We start from the raw sequence: 18,619 nt of genomic DNA on the forward strand, positions 1-18,619 counted from the left end.
ACAGAGAAACCACTTAGGCCAAACACTTCCTATAACTTTCATGGGACCAGTATTGGGCCGAGTACTTGAATATTTCTGAGTTGGAGCACATAAATAGCGTTTTATCAGGTATATGTTCCAACTCACATTGGATACATGATCTGAAATCTGGATAGTAACACCTAGTGAAAAGGAGAATGTTATATCTTATCACTATAGATTATATCATTGTTTAAATTGACATTATCTCTCCAATAGACATTTGTTATCACAAAGTCACTATTACAGTTCCTTTTTCTTTTTTTCTTTTTCAATTAAAGGCCAACTAGCCAGACAGGGCAATGATGTATCAGCGCTGATATTTATATGGCTTGAACAATCTGCTTTGTTAAGTATTCTCACACCTGAAAGTGATATTTATTACCAAAAATGCTGTGTGCAGCGAGAGAAAAGTCTCTTACTGAAGGCTTGACAGATAAAAAGTATACTTGCGGTAGCGATAGTCCGTTTTGGCGCTTTAATAGCAGTAGAGGTCCTCTCAGTACTTGTAGTGGGACTGGCTGTCGAAAACCTCCCGGTCACTGGTCTTATCCCTGGATGTCATTTGCTGCTAGTGTACTGGTATCCATAATTGGGAGCAAGTCCAGGGTCTCCGATCCGTGCGCCGCAGGTTCCCAGCACCCGGCACTGTTCCCCAGGTCCGGTCTCCGGCAGAAGTTCCCACACTGTGCGACTGTGGGCTAAACACCACCTTCCGGCGCTTCACTCACGGAAGCTAGCTGGAGATCTCTCCGCCGTCTCTCCGACCTCTGCCCACCTCCACTCCGGCAGAAGACCACTTGGGCTGCAGGGGTTAGGCTCTGCACTGTTCCGGTAAGTAGTTTGACTGCCCCCAAGTTAACGCCTAGGTCACAAGCAGCCCCAGGTTATCTGGGTGGGAGCAATATATGTCCGGAGGTACTACAACCAGGGTAGCCCTCGGAAGCTCACTCTTACAGGTACTTTGCCGTTTGTCGCTGGATCCAAACATTGGGAAAAGAGATGCGGTAAAAACCGCTGACCAATTTGGCCTTAATGAGTTCCTCCTTCGGCAAGATCACACTTGCCAGGGCCCCTCAATACCACAGCAGTCTGGGGCTATGGAGCAAACGAGTTGGGTGTGTTGTTTAGCAGTCGATCTGAACGCCGACATGAGACATGCTGCCATTAGTCTCCACCCACACAGGAACTCTTAACTATAACTTCTATGCTGATGATACCCAGATCTACTTTTCCAGCCCTGCACTCTCTTCTTCTGTCAATTCTCACATCAGCGACTGCTTATCTGGCATTTCCTCCTGGATGGCCTCTCAACACCTAAAAATAAACATGTCCAAGACCGAACTACTTCTAATCCCTCCTCTAACTCTAATCCAGTTTCTAATTTTACCATCACTGTTGGCGTCAACACTATCCCCCCATCACCCCAAGTCTGCTTCGGAATTACACTTGACTCAAATCTGTCCTTCATTCCCCACATCCAATTGCTCTCTTCATCCTGCCTCAACCACATACAGAATATCTCCAAAATTATCCATGGTAATTTCTTGACTTGACTACTGTAATAACTTAAAGGGACAGTCTAGGCCAAAATAAACTTTTATGATTCAGATAGAGCATGTCATTTTAAACAATTTTTCAATTTACTTTTATCACCAATTTTGCTTTGTTCTCTTGGTATTCTTAGTTGAAAGCTTAACCTAGGAGGTTCATATGCTAATTTCTTAGACCTTGAAGCCCACCTCTTTCAGATTGCATTTTAACAGTTTTTCACCACTAGAGGGTGTTAGTTCACGTATTTCATATAGATAACACTGTGCTCGTGCACGAGAAGTTATCTGGGAGCAGGCACTGATTGGCTAGACTGCAAGTCTGTCAAAAGAACTGAAAAAAGGGGCAGTTTGCAGAGGCTTAGATACAAGATAATCACAGAGATTAAAAGTATATTATTATAACTGTGTTATTTATGCAAAACTGGGAAATGGGTAATAAAGGGATTATCTATCTTTTAAAACAATAAAAATTCTGGTGTAGACTGTCTCTTCAATATCTGGCCTCCCTCTCTCCCGCCTCTCTCCCATTCAATCCATCCCAAATGCATCTGCAAGGCTAATCCTGCTCTCTTGACGCTCTGTTTCTGCTGCACCTCTCTGTGACTCCCTTCACTGGCTCCCCATTCACAGCAGAATTAAATTCAAAATTCTCACCCTGAACTACAAAGCCCTCACCAATGCTGCCCCACCCTACCTGTCCTCACTCATCAACAAATATACCCCAACCCGCCCCTAAGATCCAACAATGATCTGCTCCTTGTGTCCTCTACCATCACCTTCTCTCATGCTAGACTACAGGACTTCTCTCGTGCGGCACCAACCCTCTGGAATGTACTTCTTCAAGCTTTCAGACTTTCCCCTAACCTCTCCTCTTTTAAACATTCTCTAAAGACCTTTTTGTCCATGGAAGCTTATCACCCGACTCATTAACAAATGAACTTCACTTACCTAACAGTTGCCCTCATTTATCGCCTCACTAATATCATTCTCACCTTTGCAGTCCCCACCTCCTGTTTCCCATCCTCCCACCCATCTAGATTGTAAATTCCCACTGGAACAGGGCCCTCAATTCCCCCTGTATTTGTCTATAAAATGTTGTCTCTTATTGTATTGTTTCTCTGTTGTACTTTTGTCCTTGTAGCCATGTGCAGCGCTGCAGGATCTGTTGGCGCTTTATAAAAAAAGAATAATAATAATATTAAGATATACAGTATGTATTCATGTCAGCATATTTAAAGGGACACTTAGGTTAAATTAAATTTTCATGATTCAGATACAGCATGTCATTTTAAACAACTTTCCAATTTACTTCCATTAAAAAGAATGTGCACAGTCTTTTATATTTACAATTTTTGAGTCACCAGATCCTACTGAGCATGTGCAAGAATTCACAGACTATACGTATATGCATTTGTGATTGGCTGATTGCTATCACATGGTACAAGGGGTGTGGAAATATACATAATTTTGAAATTTGTTATAAAAAAATCTACTACTCATTTGAAGTTCAGACTAAGTACTATTTCATTGCCTTGTTATCTTGCATGTGTTGATTATGCAAATCTAATGTGTTGACTGGTCCTTTAATGTTCTCTCTTTTCGTATACTAGCTCTGTACCTTTTAAGTGATTTTACGACACCCCCTCCTCTCCCTGCACTAAAACCTCTGTAACACTTCCTGTGCTTTTATCTATTTTGTGTTAAAATCTAATCTGTAAATTCCATCATATAGATCAGTATTGCTTCAGACCAGAGTAAGAGAATACATTCCTGAAAGCTATAAGTGCCTTGTTAGTACAATATAAAGGTATCACTAGGGAGGCTTGATGATAGGTTTGAAAACCAGTGCACAAACTTATAAATGCATAAATGTGTAAATATACAGATAGAGCTTTAATAAATAACACACAATAAGAAAAATAAACGTTTCTGTTTATGGGTAAATGCATTGTCTATTGTTACAAATAGATATATACATTTATTTTCATATCTATCGAATTGTATCCATTAAGATAGAGACACATAGGTATATTCAATAAAATCAAACTATACAGGGAAAAAAAGCAAAGGCTCATAACAATCAGCTTGAACAGTCTAGGGCACTGGTTTTCAAAGCTGTCCCCAGGCCGTCCTAAAGCCCGTGACACACTGCAAGCGATGCGGCACGAGGCGAAGCAGCTGCTTCGCTCCGCGTCGCATCGCTTCTGAAGTTCAAATATTTCATCTCTGAGCGCTCAGCTACGCGTCCTGACGCAGCAGAGTGCTCAGAGATGAAAAGGCAGGACACACTGAGCGCACACAGCTGCATGTACACGCTGCGCGTCGCTCTGCTTGCAGTGTGTCACAGCCTTAACAGTTTGAGGCTATCTGAACTGGAGCACAGGTGAAATAATCAGCTGATTAGTAAACATCGTTATTAACCTGCACTCATCCAAGGTAATCCTGAAAACCTGGCCTGTTAGGGAGGTATGCGGACAGGTTGGAAAACCAGTGCTGTAGGGGTTAAAGACACCCAAAGGGAAAGTATATACTTTTAACACCCAGAAAGCTGTTTTATAATAGGAGAAGAGTGTGTTGCAAATGTATAAATATATTGTTCAATAATTTATTATTATTATTTATAATCATTTTGTCTACATTTTCCTTCTGTGGGGGAGTGTGTTTGGCCATTTAAATTATAATTATTGTATGACATGTAATTAAAGATTTCCCACCTAATTTGGTTATGTTCTATATAACAAGCTGTTAGGTAAAGTGTATGCAACTTGAAATGATCAACTTTAGCTTTAAAGTCATGAGATATGAAACCCAAAATGTTTCTTTCATGATACAGATAGAACATACAATTTTAAAGTAGCTTTTCCAATTTACTTCTAATTCATGCTTCATTCTGTTGGTATCCTTTGTTGAAGAAACAGCAATGCACATGGGTGAGCCAATAACATGAGGCATATATGTGCATCCGCTAATCAACAGCTCCTGACCCTACCTAAGTATGCTTTTCAACAAAGGGAACAAAACAAATTAGAAAATTAAATTAAATTGGAGAGAAAAAAAATTAAGTTTCATGTCCCTTTAAAATTAGATGTTAGTCTGTTATTTATGTATAGTAGATTTGCTATTATACCCAATTTTGTTGACAGTTTGTGCACACTTGCACCACTATGAATTAATTACACAAAACAAAAAATATATAACAAGAGTGATAAATATAATTACAAATAAATTGTAATTTCTAAATATTAATATGTATATACACACTAACATTTAAAAACGGTTTTACAAAACGTAACAATGTGTAGTTTAAATGACCTATACTGTTTCAAGATAATGTAAACATTGCAGATAATGACACAAAATAAAATAAACCAGGCAGGAACAAACACCCACTGTGGTTGATAATATATTTGTTCTGCTTATCAGTGTTTATTCCAGACAAAAGTTGTGTAAACAAAATAGAATCAAATGTTTTTAAATGCAACCAAAATAAGATTGTGAATGTTTTCTTTTTTTAAATCTATATATAAGCCAAATCTTTAAAAAAATAGTGAAAGTCAGAGAGAAAGCATTTAAAGGGACAGTCTACACCAGAATTGTTATTGTTAAAAAAGATAGACAACGCCTTTATTATCCATTCCCCAGCTTTGCACAACCAACATTCTTATAGTAATATACTTTATAACATTTTAAACCTCTAAATTTCTGCCTGTTTCTAAGCCACAACAGACAGCCTCTTATCACATGCTTTTTTATTAGCTTTTCACAAAAGACTGCTAATTCATGTGTGTCATATATAACATTTTATTATTATTATTATTATTATTATTATTATTATTATTATTATTATTATTATTATTATTATTATTATTATTATTATTATCGGTTATTTGTAGAGCGCCAACAGATTCCGCATCTCTCTCCTGTGGAGTTCTGCATGACACTGCACTAATTGGCTAAAATGCCAGCAATAACATTTAGCCATCAATAAGCAAGCACAACCCAGGTTCTGAACCAAAGATGGACCGGCTAGTAAGCTTACATTCTTGCTTTTTAAATTAAAGATACCAAGAGAATGAAGAAAATTTGATAATAGGAGTAAATTAGAAAGTTGCTTAAAATTGCATGCTCTGTCTGAATCATGAAAGAAAAAAAATATGGGTTCAGTAATGAAAGATTTGGAACAGTTGAATGATATATATTTGTGATAAATACTTCCCTTCTTATATTATGAATCTAACTTGCATATCAGGATTATCAGAATATTTGTACAATGTATTATTACTTATAAAAATCTAATTAAATATGTATCTGTATTTAGTAGTAGACATGTTTGCTGGATTGTCTACAAGCTCTGCTAACTTGCTGCTATCTTACTCAGTGCATGATGTTGTTCAAATAAAAATAAATAAATAACTTTTAATGGTATTTCATTACATACATCTATGTTCTAAATTCTCATTTGGCTCCTTCAATGACTTTCCTTAAAAAGTTGCTGTAACTTTGGTCCCCAAGAGATCAACAAAAGAACTAGAATGCCCATTTACGCTGATTTAATTAGGACTAATGAACGTAAATTGATTTTAGGAAGGAAGGGATAGAGAGCGCCACATGGTGCAGGTCATAAAAATATAGGTAAGGGCAACAATGGGATCACAAGAATCCTACTCACACAGTATACAGCACAAATGTGCAGTATTCGCAGTACGGAACCACACGTCGTCCGGTAGACCTCCGTAGGAGTGTGTCGCCAGATGGAGTTCCTCATCTCGCCAGGGAGAGTCCAGGGAAGCCCAAAAGTGGTGTAATGGGAGCAAGTCAGTGTCAAATTGCTCACACCAAAGATCCAGGAGCTCCAAGTAGGTTGTGAATTGATATATTTGGCCTAGGCCAAAATAACAATGATGCAGCAGATAGAGAGTTAAAAAGTAAGATAAAATTTATTCCACAATAAAAACAACAGCAACGCGTTTCTCAGTGTTACACACTGTTTCATCAGGCTATACAAACATACTCTCAACTGCCATATTTAAAATGAGAAAGAACCAATCATTAATCAGAAAAAATCAACACCCTCATTGGGGCATACCAACATACATATAATAAATAAAGGTGAACAAAAACTTACAACAGTTTTGTTTTTAACATTTATAAATATAAAATGAAAACTCTGCAAAACCTATTGTTGTGCACCACATAAGTAATCATTTTCCAAGGACAACAGAATGTTGTTCATGTTTGAAACACTGAATAGTTCTAATCTGTGGTCATTAACACCCCTAACATAATCTAATAATGGTATGGACTGTTAGAAAAAACAGCCTTTTATTAAGTTTAATTTGTACTTACAAATGCTTATTCTAAAAAAATATTATTTTTGTTACATATGATTTCTCCCTTGCTAGTTTAAAGAATATAAGGTAATAATGATTTATTATCATATTATAAATACTAATGGTGTAAAGCAGACCAGTCCAAACGTATGAGGACAGATTCCTAGTTGATAGGGGTGATTGCGAGTGCCTGATGTAATTATGCACTCAATTCCAAAATCATAATGGATCTAAGACACCTATCGTTGTCAAGTTAGCAAAGCATAAAAATAAATATGAAATTCGGTATTGAACGACTACGATAGACGCTTCTTGTTTCTATGGTGACGATCCTATGTTGGTCTTGTGCGAGTTTGATGATGTCAGAAGAGGGGTGTGATTAAATACGCTATGTGTATAAAATAGCTGGTCACGCCGAGTCATACTCTAAAACAGACATGCCAGACATCAAGTAACCTGCTAATATAATAATATGCATGGTCAGCTACCTTTGTGGACCGATTTGATTAACATTATCTCAGTGTATACCGTTTGAGAAGGGGGCGTGAATGTTAACCTGGGGGGGGTGTGTGGATTTCGGCAAAAGGGTGTGTGTGAGTCGGCCAATCTAGTAAAATGACCAATCAAATGGGAGGTAGATGCAGGGGGAGGGAGGATATTAAGTGCAGCCAAGGCGATCGGGGCGTGAATGTTACGGGAAAGAGGCTGATGACGGTCGGACAGTGGGGCCTGTCAATTGGCCAATAAACATTGGCAAATACATGAAGAAAGGGGAGGGAGGACATACTATAAGCCCGATAATAATATATAATATAAAGTACAGGAGCAGGGTGCAAGGTGACAAGGGGAAATATAATAGGTGATATATATAAACTAGACCCGTAATGTGTAAAGGACAGGTATGGTCGATAGGGTGATACAGGGTCTATGTATGACAAAATAAATTAAAAAGATAATACGTGATAGGGGGATATTAGTACCCAAAGGGTATAAACATGTGAATATATATAGTCCAGTTGATTAAAAGTTGGGGTTACAGGTATAGTTGGGATTACTGGTATCCATAATATAGCTGCACGCATGCAAAAACAGCGTGTAGTGTATATAGCTAGATAAGCTTACCGTTAAAACCTAAATAATTCCTTCAGAAGCAGTCTCATATAAGATTGATATGGTGTATAATAGACCACAACCAACAACAGATAATGATTATATAATTATATAAACATATATAACTCAAAACTAAATACAGAATAGCCAATTCATCAAGGTGAATTTATAGTAGTGAAAATATATGTGTTAGAACTTCTTAAAGGGACATAAGTCCATATGTGGCAAATGTAACCAGTATTAGTGGCTTAAAAATGTTGACTAGCAAAAAATGTTATTACAATGTGAGATACATATATGCCATTAGGCAATTCTTCATATGTGGTTAAGTAATAATTGGAGAGTATAAGGGCATATCTGCCACATAAAATGTGTCAGTGATAACTATAAACAATAGGGAAACTATCTGATACAGGAGATCAGTACCAATATGTTATGCAAAATGCAATTGCTGAAGAGAATTATGGTATTAAGGCGATATGTTAGTATAAATATCAAAAATATTTTTAATGGTGCTCATTTGTGGAAAATGAGCACATTCATATTAATTAGTGTAAGAGCCTAGATGTATAGATAAGAATATGGTTCAGAAAGCTGCTAGATCCATATTTAGGTTGAGACCAGAGGGACTTTAAATTAGAAAGTTGCTTAAAATATATTATGAAGCTAACTTGCATATCAGGATGTATCAGAATATTTGTACAATGTATTATTACTTATAAAAATCTAATTAAATATGTATCTGTATTTAGTAGTAGACATGTTTGCTGGATTGTCTACAAGCTCTGCTAACTTGCTGCTATCTTACTCAGTGCATGAAGTTGTTCAAATAAAAATAAATAAATAAATACCTTTTAATGGTATTTCATTACATACATCTATGTTCTAAATTCTCATTTGGCTCCTTCAATGACTTTCCTTAAAAAGTTGCTGTAACTTTGGTCCCCAAGAGATCAACAAAAGAACTAGAATGCCCATTTACGCTGATTTAATTAGGACTAATGAACGTAAATTGATTTTTATGCAAATGGCTATTTTAAGAGAAAGGCGTCTTTCCAGCGGCTCTTAGTGACTGACACAGCTCCTCTAAATGCTACTTTTGGTTTAAATGGTTTATTAACCCCATGTCTGCCAGAAGTCTGCAATGCATTACAAAGCAGCGTGTTGTAGTGTTCGCTGTCTGCCAAGGGATTCAAACGTCTTTACAGATGGAGCTTGGTGGCTATTTTCAGCTGTTAACAAACAATGATCATTTAAAAGTTTCACGTAGCTCTTACAAGCGTATAGATGTGGAACCCATAGCAAGATGCTTGTCTGGTATGTAAGAATAAGTATTGGGTCTAGACTGTCCCTTTAATATTGCATCCACAGATGTACCAATAGGGGAACTATCTGCAGACTGGCACGTTTCCTGTACAATTTACTTACTGAATGTGAAAAACACTTTATTAGTTTTGCACCAAATCAATACAACTACCAAGTGCAGTAAATTTATCCCTTAAATGGAAATTTAATTTAGAATGTTATTCTCAATAAAATGCTTAAAGGGATATGAAACCCAATACTTTTTATTTAATGATTCACTTGTAAATACATTTTTTTTTAATAATTTGTTTATTGACACTCAATTCATGATACAGAAATAAAATAAATAAATAAAAAAAGCACGGATTGATACAAAGCAGCATGATAACATGAATAGAAAATGACAACCAAATCTTGCTTATTTATACAATAAACACTCAAACATAAAATAATCTTCTAACATCAATCCAATTTCTAGTCTAATGAATCATTCTCTACATCTGCAAAACTCATTTGGGATATCATTCATAATACAGTGTAGCATGATCTACAATTCCATCTTAATTTACCATGAATTGGATGTCTTTCTGGACACTATAAGTAAACCGAAAAAAAGAAGAGAAAGAGAAAAAAAAAGGGCGACAGGGGTAAAGTATCAACCTTCTCCCGTTCTATCACCTATATATAACAATAATGTTATAATATACTGGGAAGTTTGCCCCTTAATATTGCATGCATTACATAATCAGAGGATCGCATGGGGTATATGATTCTCTTTTGCATATCAATTGTCTGGGCTTGAATGAATACCTCCCATTTCTTAAAAAAACTTTCAATTTCCTTGACTTTATCATGCTCTATCATACATTGTTCTATAGTCATTTATTTAACTATCTGTTTATTGAATTCAACTATGGATGGAGTTTTTCTAGAAATCCAAAATTTCAGTAACAAAAACCTAGCTATTACTATAGCCGTTTCAATGAATCATTTTTCTTTCAAAAAATGCTACCTCACGATTAATTGCAATGTTTTCTTTCAGGATTCTTGACAGCCAGAAACTTATCTTATTCCAATATTGGCTAACAATCGTGCATTCCCAAAAATAATATATAATATCCGCACCTCCGTTGTAACATTTTACGCATTTATCTATAATTTTTTTCCCCATCTCGCGATTATTGCGGGAGCGAGATATGCTTGGTGAAGCAAATTAGTATGTGCTTCTCTGCAATTACTGGCTATAATTATCTTATCTATTCTTCTGAAACTATTTTGTATTGATTCTTCATTACTCTCACAGAAACCCTTGATATGCCATTTTTAAACTAATAATTGAAGGTTCAATTGACCCTCTTTTTCAGCTATCTTCCTATACCAGTTTTTAGTCTCCATTGTTACAGATTTTTTTAAATTTTCATTAATTGTAGACCAACTCCATACTTGAAAACGAGAGAAATCTCAATGTATCCTTCCTGGTAAAATATTTTATAAATAAATAATTAGTACCTTGAGTATGTAATACATTATTAGCCAGGTTTCTTAATTGCAGAAAAGCAAAACAATCTTTACTGGGTAGATTAAACTCAGATCTCAGATCCTCAAAAGTTTTGACCCGGATCCTGAGGTCGGAAAAATGTATAGTTTGGCTAATATATATCAACCCCTTCCTTTTCCATCTATGGAACACTGCTGATCTGAATGCTTCAGGGAATAGGGGAAAGCCAGTAATTGTTAGATAGTTTGAGACCATGTAATTTAGCTGGAGTTTTTTTTACAATATTGCTGCCAGGCTTTGATGATACCCATTAAAGTACTTCTGTTTTTAATCTCTTTTGGGAGATCTTTTCCTTTTGTATGCAGTAAAGCTTTTAAGGAGAAGAGTTTAACTAGACCATCTTCTAAAGTTTTTGTTGTATAATATTCAGTATCTAAAATCCACTCAGCAGATATTTTAACTAAACACTAAGTTCTATTTTTCCCGATATTAAAGAGCAAATCCTCCTGAGTCTCTGGGATAGGTTAGTATTTTAAAAGACATTCTTTTCCTTTATTAAATGCTTGATTATTTGCTTTCCTTATCAGTAAAGGCAGGTTCTGTAATTTATATAGGATTTTTGGAAATGAGATCATTTTAATTAAATTAATCTTGCCTGTTAGGGCAAGTAGTAGATGTTTCCAGGCATTGATATATTCTTGTATTTTTAGGAATATTGGCTTAAAATTTTGATTATACCAATCTTTTGGATTCTTACTAAGGCATATACCTAAATATGTAATTTGGTCCACTACTTTGAAGGGGCAATCAGTAATATAATCTCTATTTTTCTTTAACCATAAAAGCTCTGTCTTATTAATATTTACCTTATAACCCGAAACGCACTGTAATTATCTATTATTTCCATTAACCTAGGAATATTCTGCGAGGTATGTCTTAGAAAAATCAGCACATCATCCGCATATAGCAGAATTTTTCCTCTATATTTTTGCAAAGAACCCCTTGTAAATCTTGGCGGATTTTTAAAGCTAGTGATTCAATAGATATATTAAACAGGAGAGGCGAAAGTGGGCAACCCTGTCTAGTTCCCCTTTCCAATTTTATATCAGTAGATTCTATTCCATTAACTGAAATCACAGATACCGAATTGTTATATAACGATCTGATATAGTTCATAAAGGACCCAGAAAAAACAAACTTTGTCAGGGATGTAAATAGATGGTCCCACTGTACTGCATCAAAAGCTTTTCCCGCATCTATAGCTATCATTGCTGCGTCTTGATTTAGTTAATAATTGTTGTTATTGTAATTTCTGAAGTGCTCAAGAATAATGCAAGCTTTGCGTATATTTACTACAAAGCTCCGACCATTCATAAAATCCACATGATTGACATGTATAATATTGCCTATTATTTTCTTGAGTCTTTCTGCCACTATTGAAGCTAAAATCTTGTAATCTGTATTAAGCAGTGATATTGGTCTATAGGAGTCAAATTGATCTTGGTCTCTTCCTTTCTTGTTTTTTTTTATTTTGTTTTTTTAAATCTTTTATTTATCAGGATTTTTTTCATACATAAAACATATTCAAGAAAAAACAATAATAAAAAAGAAAAATAAATAAAAAATAAAATAAAAAATAAAGCATCAGGCATAGAAGGTGCAAAAACAGATTTGTGGAGATGCAGCTCCCATAATATCACTAATGTTAAAGGAGACGCAGCTCCTAATCTAAACATATAACCCAGATCAATGGTTCTACTGCAAAATCCAAATCATATAACTTAAGTTTATATCACCAAAATTATTCTCTTTCTTTTTTTCTCTCTCCTCCCCTCTCTCCCCCTTTCCCTTCAAGGTTTAACATTATGATAACCATAGTGATACTATCTTATATTACATTCCATACATAGAGACATTCTCAGCATATTTGTTTCACAATTTCCACACACGCTCTATATAAGAGCAATATAAATACAAAACCCATACTTACATTTTTCCAAATATAAAACAAAAAGAGAGAAAGAAAAAAAAAAGAAAGAAGAGAGAAAAGAAAAAAAAAAGGGGGGGAAAGGGACTCTTTTCCTTTCTCTTCTTTTTTGGAGACACAGTTCCCGTGGAGACAACAAATTAAGGGAGACACAACTCCTAGTCAACACATATATAACTCTACAACACATATGGTAACTCTACTACAATATCCAAGACATATATCTTGGTTTATGGGACCAAGATTACTCTTAATCTTATAAATAGAATATTTTTTTTCCAATTTCCATAGTATTTATCCAACCAGCACCCTTAATTTAAAATAATACTTGAGTAAACTATATAAAAATAAAAAAAATAAAAAAAAAGAAGAGAAAGAGGGGAAAGGAAGAAACCGCCATTGAGCACAACCTACATCTCTCTTTATAAGGAAATCCATTCTGATGGGAAATGATTTAACAAGTCTAATTCAGCAAAGGAATCTGAACTCAAGTAAGGGGCCAAGATTTGTTTTTGAATACCAACCGTATAAGACTTAATTATTGGTATCCAGGCATTTAAAAATGTCTTTACTTTTTTTCCGAGGTTGTCTGTAGGTGTAAGACTCAAAAACAATCTGGCCTTGAATTTCCTTAAGAACGGAGGGAAAGGAGGGGCACCGCGAGCCTTCCAGTTCTTAAAAATCAGATGACGTACAATCAAAATAATGGTATTGACCATATTAACATATACCCTGGGACACATATCTTGAGTAAATAAAAAAAAGATAGATTCTAGCGTAAATCTAATTGAAAAGTTAAATAAGTTAGACATCCAGAACCCCACTTTTAGCCATTGTTGGAGAACCTTAGGACAATACCATATCATATGACACAAGTCTGCTAATGGCCAACTACAACATGGACATTCTGGGGCTGTGGTTGGAAACATTTTGCCCATTCTATAAGGGGAAATATAATAATTATTAAATAGTTTGAAATGGGACTCTTTCCATGACATATAAATTGTACAACAATTAAGAGCCACAAAACTAACTATAATCATATACATATCTATATCTGAGAAAATATGTGCCTATCTATTAATTATTTTATCTGTAGACAGAGCACCCTGTTTGGCAAGCATGATATCATATATTAATTAAATAGAGGCGTCACCCATTATAAATCTTGAACAACATATCTCAATATCCGACCATGCTGGAGGCAGAGAGACAGGGCATTCCAGACTAGTTACAAAGTGGCGTAATTGTAGATACGCAAACAAGGTTTTATTAGAAATACCATATTGTCTAACTAAATTCTGAAAGGATAGTACCTGGCCATCCTCTGACAAAATTTGTGAGACATTGATAATTTTATTTTCTTTCCTTGGATCTAATCCGAAAAGAGTACAGCATTTCTGCCAAGCCACAATTATATTCCTAAATGAGATTAAGCAATGAATATTAACCAGTAATGTTTTAATAGGGCAGTGTAAGATGGCTTTTAATGAGAAGGGTTTACAGAAAAAACTTTCTATATCATAGGAAGAAAATATGTTGGATTCTGTAATCCAGTCTAAAGCTATCTTGATCATAGCTGCCCAATTTACAATTTAAAATTGGGTAACAATAATCCTGCTATCTCCTTTTTTAACATCATTCTATCCAAAGAAATTTGAGATTTTTTACCCCCCGCAATGAACCTAGACATAGATGAGTTAAGTTTAATTAAATCATTATTGGGGATAAAACTGGTAGATTTTGTAAGACATAAAGAAGGTGTGGAAAAATAATTGTTTTAATAAGATTAACCCGGGCCGTTATTGAAAGAGGAAAAGAAACCCATAATTCCAAGTCAGATTTTTATCTTATCTAGTAGTGGGTAAAAATTCAAACTATACCATTTATTAGGATTTGAGTGTAATAATATACCTAGGTATTTCATAGTATCTACAATACTAAATGGATGTTCCTGTAAGCTACTGGGAGATTTTGTAATCCAAAGTAATTCACTTTTTTGATAGTTAACCCTGTAGTCTGAAAAGAGTCTAAATTCTTGAAGACAATTCAAAATCAGAGGGATAGATTGCTATGAGTTATTCAGAAACAACAGTAGATCATCTGCATACAATAGCAATTTTAATGTCTGCGAGTCTAATACGATACCTGTCATGTTTTCTCTTAATTTGATGGCAAGCAGTTCGAGTGCGATGTTAAATAAGAGGGGTGACAAAGGGCACCCTTTCTGCGTTCCTCGTTTTAACATAATCAGATAGAGAATTATTAATCAAGAGATAAGATATTGGGGATCTATACACTTTTTGGACAAATTGTAAAAATAGTTTTTTGAAACCAAACTTAGAGCATTAAAGAGATAATCCCATGCGATGGAATCAAAGGCCTTTTCGGCATATAAAGTGAGTAAGGCTATATCCTGATTCTTATCCTTATTAGTTTTTTCCATATTCCAACAATAATCTATAAATGTGATCACACTCCGTATATGTTTAGTGGAGTTTCTGGATAACATGAAACCTACTTGATCCTTATGTACAATGTTTTGAAGTGGGGCAGCAAGTCTTTTAGCCACAATAGATGATAAGATTTTATAATCCGTAGGACTGAGATGGGTCTATACGAAGACGGGTCTTCTGGATTTTTTCCTTTTTTCAATATGAATGAGATGTTTGCTGCAGAAAAATATGTGTACATGGGCCCTGTAGAAAAATAATAGAAATTGAATAATTTACATAATGGGCTCTTTAACTCTTGTATTAATATCTTGTAAAATTATGCAGGAATACCATCCGGCTCCACCGCTTTATTGAGTTTAAGATGATCTACTGCTGTACATACTTCCTCTACTGTAATTGGAGTATTTAAGGTTATATAGTCTTTAAGGTGTCTGTATACCTAACCAAAAGTTCTCCTGGCTATCAAGGTCACTAACTGTATTTGAGTACAGAGATTGATAGTAATAAAAAAAAAACTTTACTAATCTGTTCAGTTTCAATATATCTCTTATCCCCTATTTGAATAGCTGAGATATAATTTCTTTTTTCCTATTTTTAGTAAGTCTAGCAAGGTGCTTCGCAGAAGAGCCATGAAACCCTCTGAAATGAATATTACTTTTAGCTTCCTGATCTAATGATTTTTGTTTAAAAAAGATATCTCGTTCTTTTCTAGCTTCATGGTATATATTCCAATTAGCACTAGATTGTTCAGACATATATTTTCTATAAGCATTCCTCACTTGGGCCTAGATTTAGAGTTCGGCGGTAGCCGTCAAAACCAGCGTTAGAGGCTCCTAACGCTGGTTTTGGGCGCCCGCTGGTATTTGGAGTCAGTGATTAAAGGGTCTAACGCTCACTTTTCAGCCGCGACTTTTCCATACCGCAGATCCCCCTACGCCATTTGCGTAGCCTATCTTTTCAATGGGATCTTTCTAACGCTGGTATTTAGAGTCGTTTCTGCAGTGAGCGTTAGAGCTCTAACGACAAGATTCCAGCCGCCTGAAAATAGCAGGAGTTAAGAGCTTTCTGGCTAACGCCGGTTCATAAAGCTCTTAACTACTGTACCCTAAAGTACACTAACACCCATAAACTACCTATGTACCCCTAAACCGAGCTCCCCCCACATCGCCGCCACTCGATTAAAATTTTTAACCCCTAATCTGCCGACCGCCACCTACGTTATATTTATGTACCCCTAATCTGCTGCCCCTAACCCCGCCGACCCCTGTATTATATTTATTAACCCCTAACCTGCCCCCCACAACGTCGCCGCAAGCTACTTAAAATAATTAACCCCTAATCCACCGACCGCAAATCGCCGCCACCTACGTTATCCCTATGTACCCCTAATCTGCTACCCCTAACACCGCCGACCCCTATATTATATTTATTAACCCCTAATCTGCCCCCCTCAACGTCGCCGACACCTGCCTACACTTATTAACCCCTAATCTGCCGAGCGGACCTGAGCTTTACTATAATAAAGTTATTAACCCCTAACCCGCCTCACTAACCCTATCATAAATAGTATTAACCCCTAATCTGCCCTCCCTAACATCGCCGACACCTAACTTCAATTATTAACCCCTAATCTGACGACCGGAGCTCACCGCTATTCTAATAAATGTATTAACCCCTAAAGCTAAGTCTAACCCTAACACTAACACCCCCCTAAGTTAAATATAATTTAAATCTAACGAAATTAATTATCTCTTATTAAATAAATTATTCCTATTTAAAGCTAAATACTTACCTGTAAAATACATCCTAATATAGCTACAATATAAATTATAATTATATTATAGCTATTTTAGGATTAATATTTATTTTACAGGCAACTTTGTAATTATTTTAACCAGGTACAATAGCTATTAAATAGTTAAGAACTATTTAATAGTTACCTAGTTAAAATAATAACAAATTTACCTGTAAAATAAATCCTAACCTAAGATATAATTAAACCTAACACTACCCTATCAATAAAATAATTAAATAAACTACCTACAATTACCTACAATTAACCTAACACTACACTATCAATAAATAAATTAAACACAATTGCTACAAATAAATACAATTAAATAAACTAGCTAAAGTACAAAAAATAAAAAAGAACTAAGTTACAGAAAATAAAAAAATATTTACAAACATAAGAAAAATATTACAACAATTTTAAACTAATTACACCTACTCTAAGCCCCCTAATAAAATAACAAAGCCCCCCAAAATAAAAAATTCCCTACCCTATTCTAAATTAAAAAAGTTACAAGCTCTTTTACCTTACCAGCCCTGAACAGGGCCCTTTGCGGGGCATGCCCCAAGAATTTCAGCTCTTTTGCCTGTAAAAGAATAAATACAATACCCCCCCCCCCCCCAACATTACAACCCACCACCCACATACCCCTAATCTAACCCAAACACCCCTTAAATAAACCTAACACTAAGCCCCTGAAGATCTTCCTACCTTGTCTTCACCATCCAGGTATCACCGATCCGTCCTGGCTCCAAGATCTTCATCCAACCCAAGCGGGGGTTGGCGATCCATAATCCGGTGCTCCAAAGTCTTCCTCCTATCCGGCAAGAAGAGGACATCCGGACCGGCAAACATCTTCTCCAAGCGGCATCTTCGATCTTCTTCCATCCGGTGCGGAGCGGGTCCATCTTGAAGCAGGCAACGCGGATCCATCCTCTTCTTCCGATGTCTCCCGACTAATGACGGTTCCTTTAAGGGACGTCATCCAAGATGGCGTCCCTCGAATTCCGATTGGCTGATAGGATTCTATCAGCCAATCGGAATTAAGGTAGGAATTTTCTGATTGGCTGATGGAATCAGCCAATCAGAATCAAGTTCAATCCGATTGGCTGATCCAATCAGCCAATCAGATTGAGCTCGCATTCTATTGGCTGTTCCGATCAGCCAATAGAATGCGAGCTCAATCTGATTGGCTGATTGGATCGGCCAATCGGATTGAACTAGATTCTGATTGGCTGATTCCATCAGCCAATCAGAAAATTCCTACCTTAATTCCGATTGGCTGATAGAATCCTATCAGCCAATCGGAATTCGAGGGACGCCATCTTGGATGACGTCCCTTAAAGGAACAGTCATTAGTCGGGAGACATCGGAAGAAGAGGATGGATCCGCGTCGCCTGCTTCAAGATGGACCCGCTCCGCACCGGATGGAAGAAGATCGAAGATGCCGCTTGGAGAAGATGTTTGCCGGTCCGGATGTCCTCTTCTTGCCGGATAGGAGGAAGACTTTGGAGCACCGGATTATGGATCGCCAACCCCCGCTTGGGTTGGATGAAGATCTTGGAGCCAG

The sequence above is a fragment of the Bombina bombina genome, chromosome 3, assembly GCF_027579735.1.
Source record: "Bombina bombina isolate aBomBom1 chromosome 3, aBomBom1.pri, whole genome shotgun sequence".
Lineage (NCBI taxonomy): Eukaryota > Metazoa > Chordata > Amphibia > Anura > Bombinatoridae > Bombina > Bombina bombina.